The sequence below is a fragment of the Hordeum vulgare genome, chromosome 2H (assembly GCF_904849725.1).
Source record: "Hordeum vulgare subsp. vulgare chromosome 2H, MorexV3_pseudomolecules_assembly, whole genome shotgun sequence".
Taxonomy (NCBI): Eukaryota; Viridiplantae; Streptophyta; class Magnoliopsida; order Poales; family Poaceae; genus Hordeum; species Hordeum vulgare.
This window is the reverse complement of record NC_058519.1, coordinates 31,884,060-31,900,100: the sequence shown is the minus strand read 5'-3', so window position 1 is coordinate 31,900,100 and position 16,041 is coordinate 31,884,060.

Here is a 16,041-nt window from a genome sequence, read left to right as displayed (position 1 = left end):
CGAGTCAATGTGACCATCTCCTCCTTTTTGTCTCACAACCACCACTGCACTCTATTCCACCTATAGTGCTATATCCATGGCTCGCGCTCATGTATTGCGTGATAGTTATAAAAAGTTTGAGAAAGTGAGAGTGCCAAAACAATTACTTGGCCAATACCGGGGTTGTGCATGATTTACATTAGTTGTGTGAGGATGATGGAGCATAGCCAGACTATATGATTTTGTAGGGATAACTTTCCTTGGCCTTGTTATTTTGAAAGTTCATGATTACCTTGCTAGTTTGCTTGAAGTATTATTGTTTTCATGTCATTAGAAAACTATTGTTTTGAATCTTACGGATCTGAACATTCATGTCACGTGAAAGAAGTTGCAAAGGACAACTATTCTAGGTAGCATTCCACATCAAAAATTCATTCTTTATCACTTCCCTACTCGAGGACGAGCAGGAGTTAAGCTTGGGGGTTCTTGATACATCTCCAACGTATCTATAATTTTTGATGGTTTCATGCTATTATCTTGTCAAACTTTGGATCTTTTGCATGCCTTTTATATATTTTTTGGGACTAACTTATTAACTCAGTGCCAAGAGCCAGTTCCTGTTTTTTCCATGTTTTTGACCCCTTTCAGAGGAGGATTTTGAACGGAGTCCAAACGGAATGAAACTGGCCAAAAGATTTTTTCTGGAACAGAAAAAGATCGGGAAGCCAGAGAATTAGGGCAGGGGGCCACCAGGGACCCCACAAGCCCTCATGGCGCGGCCAGGGGGCCCGCGGCCCCCTGGCTTGTGGGCTCCCTGAGGCTCCTTTGCCCTAGGTTTTGCACCTATATATTCCCTAAAATTCCGTCAAAAATCAAGAGATCATCGAAAGTACTTTTTTGCCGCCGCAAGCTTCTGTCTCTGCAAGATCCCATCTGGGGCACGTTCGGGTGCCCTGCCGGAGGGGGGATTCGGATACGGAGGGCTTCTTCATCAACACCATGACCTCTCCGATGATGCGTGAGTAGTTCACCATAGACCTACGGGTCCATAGCTAGTAACTAGATGGCTTCTTCTCTCTTTTGGATCTTCAATACAAAGTTCTCCATGATCTTCATGGAGATCTATCCGATGTAATCTTCTTTTGTGGTGTGTTTGTCGAGATCCAATGAATTGTGGAATTATGATCAGATTATCTATGAATCTTATTTGAGTTTCTTCTGATCTCTCATATGCATGATTTCATATCCTTGTAATTCTCTTCGAGTTGTGGGTTTCGTTTGGCCAACTAGATCTATGATTCTTGCAATGGGAGAAGTGCTTGGTTTTGGGTTCATACCGTGCGGTGACCTCACCCAGTGACAGAAGGGGTAGCGAGGCACGCATCGTGTTGTTGCCATCAAGGGTAAAAAGATGGGGTTTTCATCATTGGTTTGAGATCACCCCTCTACATCATGTCATCTTGCTTAAGGCGTTACTATGTTCGTCATGAACTTAATACACTAGATGCATGCTGGATAGCGGTCGATGTGTGGAGTAATAGTAGTAGATGCAGAAATTATCGGTCTACTCTTCTCGGACGTGATGCCTATATGTATGATCATTGCCTTAGATATCGTCATGACTTTGCGCGGTTCTATCAATTGCTCGACAGTAATTTGTTCACCCACCGTAATAGTTGCTATTTTGAGAGAAGCCTCTAGTGAACACTATGGCCCCTGGGTCTACTCCAAACCATATTTTCAGCCTTACACTTTTTACTTCATTGCACTTTCCGCCTTCAGATCTCACTTTGCAAACAATCTTGAAGGGATTGACAACCCCTTTATAGCGTTGGGTGCAAGCTCTTTTGTGTTTGCGCAGGTACTCTGGACTTGACGAGATTCTCCTACTGGATTGATACCTTGGTTCTCAAACTGGGGGAAATACTTACTGCTCCTGTGTTGCATCACCCTTTCCTCTTCAAGGGAAAAACCGATGCAAACAAGAGAAGTAGCTAGAAGAATTCCTGGCGTTGCCGAGGAAGGACTTTTGTTGCCGTACCAAATTGCTAGTGAGATTTGTGCACTAGATTTTCTCTATGGAGTTTTGTTTGAGATGTGTGAATCTGAAAATCGTGATAAAGAAATTTATGAAGTGATTCACGAGGGCTCCTTGAATGAAAAGCATGATTGCAATGATTTCACTATAAATTCTATTAGTGACAATCATGCTAAAAATATGCAAAACCCTAAGCTTGGGGATGCTAGTTTTGCTATGTCCACTACTTGTTGCAATAATCATGATTGGGGTGATGATTTTTCTTATGATCTTGAAAATTTGTTTAAGCCTCATGATGAATATGATGTTTGCAATAATATTGAAAGTGGGTTTGGAAAAGTCATGACTTTAGTTGATGATAATCCCACTATTTTTGAAGAGCGTCAACTTTGCATGCATGTGGATCATGAAAAGAATATTGTATGTGATAGCTATATTGTTGAATTCGATTATGATCCCACATGTAATTGCTATGAGAGAGGAAAATATTGTGGCGGAAACTTTCATGTTACCATATCACCTCTTGTTATGTTGAGATTGCTATTGTCTCTTTCTTCTTCCTTGCATTTGGTAACTATTGGTTGTCTTGCCAATTTGTTTTCCTATAAAATGCCTCTGCATAGGAAGTATGTTTGACTTAGATGTGATTTTCACATGCTTTATGATGCTCTCGTTGTGCTTCAATTCTTGTCTTTTGTGTGAGCATCATTGAATTATCAATGCCTAGCTAAAGGGCGTTAAACAATAGCGCTTGCTGGGAGGCATCCCAATGAATTTATCTTTTTCTTTCTGTTCTGTTGCGTCCGCACCATTATAGTTTTGTTACGATAGTGTCTTTTGTGTTTATTTTTGTGTTTGAGCCAAGCAAAACCTTTATGACTAGTCTTGGTGATAGTTGTTTGATCCTGCTGGAAAAAGACAGAAACTTTTTGCTCACGAGATTATTTTTCATTATTATTCAGAAAGAGCTTTTGAGTTGATTCATTTTTCTTCTGGTTTATATGCCTTTTTTCCAAGTAGTCGTAATTTGTCAGAATTTTTGAGGTACCAGAAGTATACGAAGTATACAGATTGCTACAGACTGGTCTGTTTTTGACAGATTCTGTTTTTGTTGAGTTGGTTGCTTGTTTTGATGAAATTATGGATAATATCGGGGGTACTAGCCATGGAAAAGTGAGAATACAGTAATCTAACACCAATATAAATAGAAATCAAGATTGCTACAGTACCTAAGGAGGTGGTAGTTTGTTTTCTTGTGCTAATGATATCACGAGTTTCTGAGTTTTGTGTTGTGAAGTTTTCAAGTTTTGGGTGATGTTCTCATGGACAAATGGATAAAGAGTGGAAAGAGCTCAAGCTTGTGGATGCCCAAGGCATCCCAAGCCAAATTCAAGGACACCAAAAAGCCTAAGCTTGGGGATACCCCGAGAAGGCATCCCCTCTTTCGTCTTCAATCCATCGGTAACATTACTTGGAGTTATATTTTTATTCACCACATGATATGTGTTTTGTTTGGAGCGTCTTGTATCGTAGGAGTCTTTTCTTCTTGTTGTGTCACAATCATCCTTTCTGCACACCTTTCGAGAGAGACATGCACTCATCGTGATTTTGCTAGAATGCTCATCGTGCTTCACTTATATCTTTTGAGCTAAATAATTTTGCTCTATGTGCTTCACTTAGATCTTTTAGAGCACGGCGGTGCGTGACTTGGTAGTTGGCTTGTGCTATGAAAGTAGTCCCAAATGTGATAGGTACCCAAGGAGGATACAAAACCCTCCATCTTCATGTGCATTGAGTAGAAAGAGAAGTTTTGATTCCTCTCAATTAGTTTTGAGCCGTGGATTTGGTAATATTAAGAGTTATGTTAGTAGGGTGTTGTGAATCTAGAAATACTTGTGTTGAAGTTAATAATTCCCGTAACATGCACGTATGGTGAACCGCTATGTTAGGAAGTCGGGGCATAATTGATCTATTGATTGTCATCCTTTGTGTTGCGGTCGGGATCGCGCGATGGTAAACACCTACCAACCCTTCCCCTAGGAGTATGCGTTTAGCACTTTGTTTCGATTACTAATAAATACTTTCGCAACAAGTATGTGAGTTCTTCATGACTAATGTATGTCCATGGTATAGATGCACTTTCACCTTCCACCATTGCTAGCCTCTCTAGCGCCGCGCAACTTTCGCCGGTGCACAAACCCACCATATGCCTTCCTCAAGACAGCCACCATACCTACCTGCTATGACATTTTCATAGCCATTCCGAGATATATTGCCATGCAACTCCCACCGTTCCGTCTCATGACTTGTATCGTCACTCTCATATTTCCATTGCATGATCGTAAGATAGCTAGCGAGATGTTTCAACGTCATACGCCAAGCTAGATCGTTGCACATCCCGGTACACTGCCGGAGGCATGTCCTATAGAGTCATCATTGCTCTAAGTATTGAGTTGTGAGTAAATAAAAGTGTGATGATCATCATTATTAGAGCATTGTCCCATGTGAGGAAATAAAAAAACAGGCCAAAGAGCCCAAATAAAAAAAAGAGGCAAAAGAGCCCAAATAAAAAAAGGAGAGAAAAAGAGAGAAGGGACAATGCTACTATCTTTTTCCACACTTGTGCTTCATAATAGCACCATGTTCTTCATGATTGAGAGCCTCTCGTTTCGTCACCACCATATGCTAGTGGGAGTCTTTATTATATAACTTGGCTTGTATATTCCAATGATGGGCTTCCTCAAAATTGCCCTAGGTCTTCGTGAGCAAGCAAGTTGGATGCACACCCACTAGTTCTCCTTTTGAGCTTTCACATACTTATAGCTCTCGTGCATCCTTTGTATGTCAATCCCTACTCATTCACATTGATATCTATTAACGGGCATCTCCATAACCCTTTGACACGCCGAGTCAATGTGACCATCTCCTCCTTTTTTTTGTCTCACAACAACCACCACACTCTATTCCACCTATAGTGTTATATCCATGGCTCACGCTCATGTATTGTGTGATAGTTGAAAAAAGGTTTGAGGAAGTAAGAGTGCAAAAACAATTACTTGTCCAGTACCGGGGTTGTGCATGATTTACATTAGTTGTGTGGGGATGATGGAGCATAGCCAGACTATATCATTTTGTAGGGATAACTTTCTTTGGCCTTGTTATTTCGAAAGTTCATGATTACCTTGCTAGTTTGCTTGAAGTATTATTGTTTTTATGTCAATAGCAAACTATTGTTTTGAATCTTACGGATCTGAACATTCATGTCACATGAAAGAAGTTACAAAGGACAACTATGCTAGGCAGCATTCCACATCAAAAATTCAGTCTTTATCACTTCCCTACTCGAGGACGAGCAGGAGTTAAGCTTGGGGATGCTTGATACGTCTCCAACGTATCTATAATTTTTGATGGTTTCGTGCTATTATCTTGTCAAACTTTGAATGTTTTGTATGCCTTTTATATCTTTTTTGGGACTAACTTATTAACTCAGTGCCAAGTGCCAGTTCCTGTTTTTTCCGTGCTTTTGACCCTTCTCAGAGGAGGATTTTAAACGGAGTCCAAACGGAATGAAACTTCCAAAAAGATTTTATTCTAAACAGAAGACGATCGGGAGACTTGAGAACCAAGGCAGGGGGTCACCAGGGACCCCACAAGCCCCCTAGCCGCGGCCAGGGGGGCCCGTGCCTCCCAGGCTTGTGGGCTCTCGGGCCTCCTCTGCCCTAGGTCTTTCGCCTATATATTCTCTCAAATCCCAGAAAAAATCAGGAGAGCCACGAAAATACTTTTCCGCCGCCGCAAGCTTCTGTCTCCGCAAGATCCCATCTGGGGCACGTTCTGGTGCCCTGCCGGAGGGGGGATTCGGATACGGAGGGCTTCTTCATCAATGCTACTTCTCAAACAACAGCGCCAGAAATTGACACGTTGACGGAGATTGGGCTTGCATTGGTTTTTCCCTTGAATAGGAAAGGGTGATGCAGCACAGGAGCAGTAAGTATTTCCCTCAGTTTGAGAACCAAGGTATTGATCCAGAAGGAGGGTCTCGTCAAGTCCAAAGTACCTACGCAAAAACAAACAAGCTTGCACCCAACGCTTCAAATGGGTTGTCAATCCCTTCAAGATTGTTTGCAAAGTGAGATCTGAAGGCGGAAAGTGCAACGAAATAAAAAGTGTAAGGCTGAAAATATGGTGTGGAGCAGACCCTGGGGCCATAGTGTTCACTAGAGGCTTCTCTCAAAATAGCAAGTATTACGGTGGGTGAACAAATTACTGTCGAGCAATTCATAGAACCACGCAAAAGTCATGACGATATCTAAGGCAATGATCTAGCATATAGGCATCACGTCCGAGACAAGTAGACCGATACTTTCTGCATCTACTACTATTACTCCACACATCGACCGCTATCCAGCATGCATCTAGTGTATTGAGTTCATGACGAACAGAGTAACGCTTTAAGCAAGATGACATGATGTAGAGGGATAATCTCAAACCAATGATGAGAACCCCATCTTTTTACCCTTGATGGCAATAACACAATATGTGCCTCGCTACCCCTTCTGTCACTGGGTGAGGTCACCGCACGGTATGAACCCAAAACCAAGCACTTCTCCCATGGCAAGAATCATAAATCTAGTTGGCCAGACAAAGCCCACAACTCGAAGAGAATTACAAGGATATGAAATCATGCATAAGAGAGATCAGAAGAAACTCAAATAAGATTCATAGATAATCTGATCATAAATCCACAATTCATCGGATCTCGACAAACACACCGCAAAAGAAGATTACATCGGATAGATATCCATGAAGATCATGGAGAACTTTGTATTGAAGATCCAAGAGAGAGAAGAAGCCATCTAGTTACTAGCTATGGACCCGTAGGTCTATGGTGAACTACTCATGCATCATCGGAGTGGTCATGGTGTTGATGGAGAAGCCTTCCGTGTCCGAATCCCCCCTCCGACAGGGCACCAGGACGTGCCCCAGATGGGATCTTGCGGAGACAGAAGCTTGCGGCGGCGGAAAAGTGATTACGATGCTCCCCTGATTTTTTTTGGGAATATTTGGGAATTTATAGGCACAAGATCAAGGTCAAGGCACCTCCAGGGGGCCCACAAGCCTTCATGGCGCGGCCCCCCTGGCCGCAGGGTGGGGGCTTGTGGGGCCCCTGGGGCTCTTCTGGCTTGGCCCCCAAGCTCTCCGATCTTCTTCCGTTCCAGAAAAAATCTTTTCGAGGATTTTCTTCCGTTTGGACTCTGTTTCAAAATCTCCTCTGAAAGGGCTCAAAAACATGGAAAAAACGGGAACTGGCACTTCGCACTGGATTAATAAGTTAGTCCCAAAAAATAAATAAAAGGCATGCAAAACATCCAAAGTTTGACAAGATAATAGCATGAAACCATCAAAAATTATAGATACGTTGGAGACGTATCAATCAACACCATGACCTCTCCGATGATGCGTGAGTAGTTTACCATAGACCTACGGGTCCATAGCTAGTAGCTAGATGGCTTCTTCTCTCTCTTCGATCTTCAATACAAAGTTCTCCATGATCTTCATGGAGATCTATCCGATGTTATGTTCTTTTGTGGTGTGTTTGTCGAGATCCGGTGAATTATGGATTTATGATCAGATTATCTATGAATCTTATTTGAGTTTCTTCTGATCTCTCTTATGCATGATTTCATATCCTTGTAATTCTCTTCGAGTTGTGGGTTTTGTTTGGCCAGCTTGATCTATGATTCTTGCAATGGGAGAAGTGCTTGGTTTTGGGTTCATATCGTGCGGTGACCACACCAAGTGACAGAAGGGGTAGCGAGCCACGCATCGTGTTGTTGCCATCAAGGGTAAAAGGATGGGGTTTTCATCATTGGTTTGAGTTTATCCCTCTACATCATGTCATCTTGCTTAAGGCGTTACTCTGTTCGTCATGAACTCAATACACTAGATGCATGCTGGATAGCGGTCGATGTGTGGAGTAATAGTAGTAGATGCAGAAAGTATCGGTCTACTTATCTCGGATGTGATGCCTATATGTATGGTCATTGCCTTAGATATCGTCATGACTTTGCGCGGTTCTATCAATTGCTCGAAAGTAATTTGTTCACCCACCATGATATTTGCTATTTTGAGAGAAGCCTCTAGTGAACACTATGGCCCCCGGGTCTACTTCACCTCATATTTTCAGCCTTACACTTTTACTTCGTTGCACTTTCCGCCTTCAGATCTCACTTTGCAATCAATCTTGAAGGGATTGACAACCCCTTTATAGCGTTGCGTGCAAGATCTTTTGTGTTTGCGCACGTACTCTGGACTTGACACGATTCTCCTACTGGATTGATACCTTGGTTCTCAAATTGAGGGAATTACTTACTGCTCCTGTGCTGCATCACCCTTTCCTCTTCAAGGGAAAAACCAACACAAGCAAGTCTCCGTCAACGTGTCAATTTCTGGCGCTATTGTTTGAGAAGTAGGAGAGACGTATCAACATCCATATGCGAGGTTTCATAATCGAAAAATGCAGCTATTGCTAACATGATTTGGACGGATTTTAGCATCGCTACCGGTGAGAACGTCTCATCGTAGTCAAGTCCTTGAACTTGTGAAAAACCCTTTGCCACAAGTCGAGCTTTATAAACGGTCACATTACCATCTGCGTCCGTCTTCTTCTTACAGATACTTTTGTTCTGAATAGCCTTGCGACCTTCAGGTAATACTTCCAAAGTCCACACTTTGTTTTCATACATAGATCCTATCTCAGACTTCATGGCCTCCTGCCATTTGTTGGAATCCGGGCCCACCATTGCTTCTTCATAATTCGTAGGTTCATTGTTGTCTAACAACATGATAGATACGACAGGATTACCGTACCACTCAGGAGCAGTACGTGATCTTGTCGACCTGCGAGGTCCGATAGTAACTTGATCTGAAGCTTCACGATCATCATCATTAGCTTCCTCCTCAACCGGCGTTGCCTCGACAAAGGTTTCCCACTACCCTGCGCCACCATCTAGAGGCAGTAGAGGTTCTACAATCTCATCAAGTTCTATCTTCCTCCCACGCAATTCTTTCGAGAGAAACTCCTTCTCAAGAAAAGCTTCGTTCTTAGCAACAAACATTTTGCCCTCGGATCTGAGATAGAAGGTGTACCCAACTGTCTCATTTGCGTAACCTATGAAGACGCACTTTTCCGCTTTGGGTTCCAGGTTTTCACGCTGAAGCTTTTTGACATAATCATCGCATCCCCAAACTTTAAGAAACGACAACTTTGGCCTCTTGCCATACCATAGCTCATATGGTGTTGTCTCAACGGATTTTGACGGTTGCTTATTTAAACTGAATGCAGTTGTCTCTAATGCATAACACCAAAACGATGACGGCAAATCGGTAAGAGACATCATAGATCGCACCATATCTAACAAAGTACGATTACGACGTTCCGACACACCATTACGATGTGGTGTTCCAAGCGGTGTTAACTATGAAACGATTCCACATTGTCTTAAGTGAGCACCAAACTCGAAACTTAGATATCCGCCCCCTCAATCAGAACGCAGGAACTTGATCTTCTTGTTATGATGATTTTCAACTTCACTCTGAAATTGCTTGAACTTCTCAAACGTTTAAGATGTGTGCTTCATCAAGTAGATATATCCATACCTACTCAAATCATCAGTGAAGGTGAGAAAATAACGAGATCCGCCATGCGCCTACACACTCATCGGACCGCACACATCAGTATGTATGATCTTCAACAAGTCACTTGCATGCTCCATTGTTCCGAAGAACGGAGTCTTAGTCATCTTGCCCATGAGGCATGGTTCGCACGTGTCAAGTGATTCAAAATCAAGTGACTCCAAAAGCCCATCGATATGGAGTTTCTTCATGCGCTTTACTCCAATATGACCTAAGCGGCAGTGCCACAAAAATGTGGTGCTATCATTGTTAACTCTACATCTTTTGGTCTCAATGTTATGTATATGTGTGTCATCACAATCCAGATTCAATATGAACAAACCTCTCACATTGGGTGCATGACCATAAAAGATATTACTCATAAAAATAGAACAACCATTATTCTCTGACTTCAATGAGTAACCGTCTCGCAATAAACAAGATCCAGATATAATGTTCATGCTTAACGCATGCACTAAATAACAATTATTTAAGTTCATAACTAATCCTGATGGTAACTGAAGTGAGACTGTGCCGACGGCGATTGCATCAACCTTGGAACCATTTCCCACGCGCATCGTCACTTCATCCTTCGCCAGCCTTTGTTTATTCCGCAGTTCCTTCTTCGAGTTGCAAATATGAGCAACAAAACCGGTATAAAATACCCAGGCACTACTACGAGAGTTGGTTAAGTACACATCAACAACATGTATATCACATATACCTGATTTTTCTTTGGCCGCCTTCTTATCAGCCAAATACTTGGGGCAGTTGCACTTCCACTGACCCATCCCCTTGCAATAATAGCACTATGTTTCTGGCTTAGGTCCAGCCTTGGGTTTCTACGTCGGATTGGCAACAGTTTTGCCGCTCTTCTTGGAGTTACCCTTCTTGCCTTTGTCATTTCTCTTTAAACCAGTGGTCTTATTGACCATCAACACTTGATGCTCTTTCCGGAGTTCTGACTCTGCGACTTTCAGCATTGCGAATAAATCGCCAGGTGACTTGTTCATCCCTTGCATGTTATAGTTCAACACAAAGCTCTTATAGCTAGGTGGCAGTGATTGAAGAATTATGTCAGTGATAGCCTCTTGCGGGAGTTCAATCCCGAGCTGAGCTAGACAGTTTGAGTACCCAAACATTTTGAGCACATGTTCACTGACAGACGAATTTTCCTCCATCTTGCAAGCATAGAATTTATCGGAGGTCTCATATCTCTCGATCCGGGCATTCTTCTGAAAGATAAACTTCAACTGCTGGAACATCTCATATGATCCATGACACTCAAAACGTCGTTGAAGTCCCGGTTCAAAGCCATACAAGACTACACATTGAACTACTGAGTAGTCCTCCTTACGCGATTGCCAAGCGTTCAAAAAATCTTGGTCAGACGTAGCAGGTGGTTCGTCTCCTAGCGCAGCATCAAGGACATAATTCTTTTTCCCATCTTGTAGGATGAGCTTAAGATTACGTGCCCAGTCTACAAAGTTGCTACCATCATCTTTCAGCTTAGCTTTCTCTAGGAACGTATTGAAATTCAGGGTTGCTACTGCGTGAGCCATTGATCTACAACATAAAATATTGCAAAGTGGACTTAGACTATGTTCAAGAAAATTAGAGTTTAACTAATCAAATTACTAATAAACTCCCACTCAAATAGACATCCCTCTAATTACTTGAGTGTGACATGATCCAAATTCACTAACTAAAGTCCGATCAGCACGTGAGTTGAGTATAGTTTCAGTGGTAAACATCTCTATGCTAATCATATCAACTATATGATTCATGCTCGACCTTTCGGTCTCTTGTGTTCCGAGGCCATGTCTGCACATGCTAGGCTCGTCAAGTTTAACCTGAGTGTTCCGTGTGTGCAACTGTTTTGCACCAGTTGTATGTGAACGTTGAGTCTATCACACCCGATCATCACGTGGTGTCTCGAAACAACGAACTGTCGCAACGGTGCATAGTCGGGGAGAACACGATTTTATCTTGAAATTTTAGTGAGGGATCACCTTATAATTCTACCGTCGTTCTAAGCAAGATAAGGTGCATAAAAGGATTAACATCACATGCAATTCATAAGTGACATGATATGGCCATGATCTTGTGCTTCTTGATCTCCATCACGAAAGCACCGGCATGATCTTCTTGTCACCGGCGCCACACCATGATCTCCATCATCGTGCCGCCATCGAGGTTGTCGTGCTATCTATGCTATTACTACTAAAGCTACAACCTAGCAATATAGTAAACGCATCTGCAAACACAAACGTTAGTTTAAAGACAACCCTATGGCTCCTGTCGGTTGTCGTCGCATCGACGTGCAAGTCGATATTAACTATTACAACATGATCATCTCATACATCCAATATATCACATCATGTCTTTGGTCATATCACATCACAAGCATACCCTGCAAAAACAAGTTAGACATCCTCTAATTTGTTGTTGCATGTTTTACGTGGCTGCTATGGGTATCTAGTATGATCGCATCTTACTTACGCAAAAACCACAACAGAGATGTGCAAATTGCTATTTAACCTCTCTCCAAGGACCGCCTCGGTCAAATCCAATTCAACTAAAGTTGAAGAAACCGACACCCGCCAGTCATCTTTATGCAACGAGTTGCATGTTGGTCGATGAAACCAGTCTCTCGTAAGCGTACGAGTAATGCCGATCTGGGCCGCTTCAATCCAACAATACCGCCGAATTGAGAAAAGACTAAGTATGGCAGAAAATCGAACATCAACGCCCACAAAAAATTTTGTGTTCTACTCAAGATTACATCTACGCATGAACCTAGCTCATGATGCCACTGTTGGTGAACGTTGCATTGGAAACAAAAAATTTCCTACGCACACGAAGACCTATCATGGTGATGTTCATCTACGGGAGGGAGATCGGATTCACGTACCCTTGTAGATCGCTAAGCGGGAAGCATTAAGAAACGCGATTGATGTAGTGGTACAACTTCGTGATTCAAATCACAATCGTCCCACGATCCGTTCCGATCTAGCGCCGAACGGACGACACCTCCGCATTCAGCACACATACAACTCGATGACGATCTCCGCCTTCTTGATCCAGCAAGAGAGACGGGGAAGTAGATGAGTTCTCCGACAGCGTGACGGCGCGCCGGTGATGGTGATGACCTATTCTTGTAGGGCTGTGCCCAAGCTCCGCAGAAATCCGATCTAGAGGTAGAACTACGAGGTATAGGTTTGAGTTGCACGTGGCAAAGTTGTGTCTCAAAATCCCTAAAACCACCAATATACATAGGAGGAGGGGAGGGGCTAGCCTTGGGGCTCAAGGGAGCCCCAAGGGCGCCGGCCGAGAGGAGGACGTGGACTCCCACCCCAATTCGGTTTGGGGAAGGAGGAGTCCACTCCTTCCTTCCCACCTCCCTCTTTCATTTTTTTCTTTTCCTTTGGTTTTTCTTCTTGTGGCTCCATAGCCCACTTGGGCTGGCCTCACCAGCCCACTAAGGGCTAGTGCGCTACCCTGGTGCTATTGGGCTCACTCCCGGGTGGGTGGGGCCCTCCCGGTGAATACCCGGAACCCATTCGTCACTCCCGGTACACTGTCGGTAATGCCCGAAATCTTTCCGGTGACCAAATGAAACCATCCTATATATCAATCTTCGTTTCTAGACCATTCCGGAAACTCTCATGACGTTTGTGATCTCATCCGGGACTCCGAACAACCTTCGGTCACCAACACATATAACTCAACTTTACTAAAACGTCACCGAACCTTAAGTGTGCAGACCCTGCGGGTTCGAGAACTATGCAGACATGACCCGAGGCACTCCTCGGTCAATATCCAATAGCGGGACCTGAATGTCCATATTGGATCCTACATATTCTATGAAGATCTTATCGGTTGAACCTCTATGCCAAGGATTCATATAATCCCATATAACATTCCCTTTGTCCTTCGGTATGTTAGTTGCCCAAGATTTGATCGTCGGTATCTCTATACCTATTTGAATGTCGTTACCGGCAAGTCTCTTTACTCGTCCCGTAATACAAGATCCCGTGACTAACACTTGAGTCACATTGCTTGCAAGGCTTATATGTGATGTTGTATTACCGAGTGGGCCCCGAGATACCTCTCCGTCACACGGAGTGACAAATCTCAGTCTTGATCCATGCTAACTCAACGGACACCTTCAGAGATACCTGTAGAGCACCTTTATAGTCACCCAGTAACGTTGTGACGTTTGATACACACAAGGTATTCCTTCGGTGTCAGTGAGTTACATGATCTCATGGTCATAGGAATGAATACTTGACACGCAGAAAACAATAGCAAGAAAATGACACGATCACATGCTACGTTCATATTTTGGGTCTCGTCCATCACATCATTCTCCTAATGATGTGATCCAGTTATCAAGTGACAACACTTGCATATGGTCAGAAAACCTTAACCATCCTTGATCAACTGGCTAGTCAACTAGAGGCTCACTAGGGACATTGTTTTGTTTATATATCCACACATGTATCTATGTTTTCATTCAATACAATTATAGAATGGATAATAAATGATTATCTTGAAACAAGAAATATAATAATAACTATTTTATCGTTGCCTCTAGGGCATATTTCCAATAGAAGGACCAAAGCCAAAGAGGACAAGAAAACCAAACGAGCCCGGCACCGGACAAATTGTGGTCACGGCGATGCACCCCACGAAATTAGAGCCAACGACACCAGAGGCAGCGCACAAGTGATATGGCAATCAATTAGGGTGCATCCTTAGGGAAACCGCCAACATCAATGACAAAAAGTTAAAGAAGATACCACATATGGAGCGCACGCTCCTAACAAAGTTGCACAATAGGTTCTCGTTCCCCGGGCGGACTGAAAGAACTACCGTGGGATGACGAACCCATGACAAAGATAAATAGCAAGGCAATGGTGACGTTCACCAACGCCTAGTCCACCTGGAAAGAATGAACCGTGGTCCAAGATTCATGCTGAAAATCCGTCACTAACGGAAGAGGACTTTGAAAAATTCAAGGAGACTTGCGCTACAGAAGAAGCGCAAAAAAAGTCAGAGAAAATGAAGGAGCTCCAGGCCAGGAACACACCTGCCCACTGCCTCAGAAGTTGTGGTTACGAGGGGAAGAGGCACGTATGGGCCAAGGAGGACGCCGAACGTGAAAGTCATGGAATCCCAGACCCCTTGGCGGAGTTCACCGACCTGCAAGAGCGTGACTGGACCAGGGCCCGACACTACTGGGACCTTGTTAATAAGGTCTTTTATACGGACCCGAACACGAGGGAGTTCATGAGACTAGTGGTAATTGTTGTATTACCACCTTATTTTAATTAGCTTTCAATCAATTCAACAACAAGTTTTGTCACATTTGTAAACCATCCACGTTCCTTTTGTCGAAAGAGCGGCACCAAAAGGCAACCGAAAGCGACGAGTCGTCTCAATCGTCGGGGAGGCCCAAGTGGGACAACCCGTTCAACCGGGCCCTGAACATACTCAAAAATGTCTCGGTGGACAAACCTCCGTCGTATGGATGTGTGCACGACGTCGAAGATGGCGCCTCGTGGATGAAGTGCTACCACGAGAAGCCGGGGGGGAAGCAGAGACGTCAGCTTACTCAACAGACCATCAACGAGAAGGCCGCACGGGCGGTCGATCAGAGAAAAGTTGAGACCAAAGAAGAGCTGGTCAAGGTACTCGATGATAAGGTCAATGCAGTTGTGGCAGCTTCCTTGGGCCAATTGGTTTCGACAGATTTTGAGTTTGTGAGGAGGAATCCAGAAAAAGGGGCAGATGACTTTACCCTTCTCAGCTTTGTCGGGAGTAATTCCGCGAATATCGCACCACCAGCACCTGCTGACGCAACCGCACATGCTCCCATACCTTGTCTCGCTCAGGTTCATAGCAGCCCTTCCTCCGTCTCTGACGTGCTCGGCGGGGCTTCGTCTTTGGCTGAGCTCGACGCCATCACGATAGTTATGCGTCATACACTCTTCATCAGGATGTCTATATAGTCTTCCGTTTCAATTGCCTTTCGGATGTTTGATATCGTAGTCATGTCTTCTGATACGTCTCCAATGTATCTATAATTTTTTACGGAGTGTCCGGTGATCTCATTGACGAGTACGTCCGTATGAGCGAGTCTACATGCCTAGAGTCCTTGTATAAGTTCTGCAAGGCCGTTATTGTTGTGTTTGGACCACTATTGTCAAGGCAATCCCCGACCATGTCGGAGAGAAGAGGAAAATATTTGCCAAAGAGCAAGAGAGTGCTAGAAAGGATGTCGAGCGTTCCTTTGATGTTTTGCAATCTCGATGGGGCATTGTTCGATACCCTGCTAATACGTG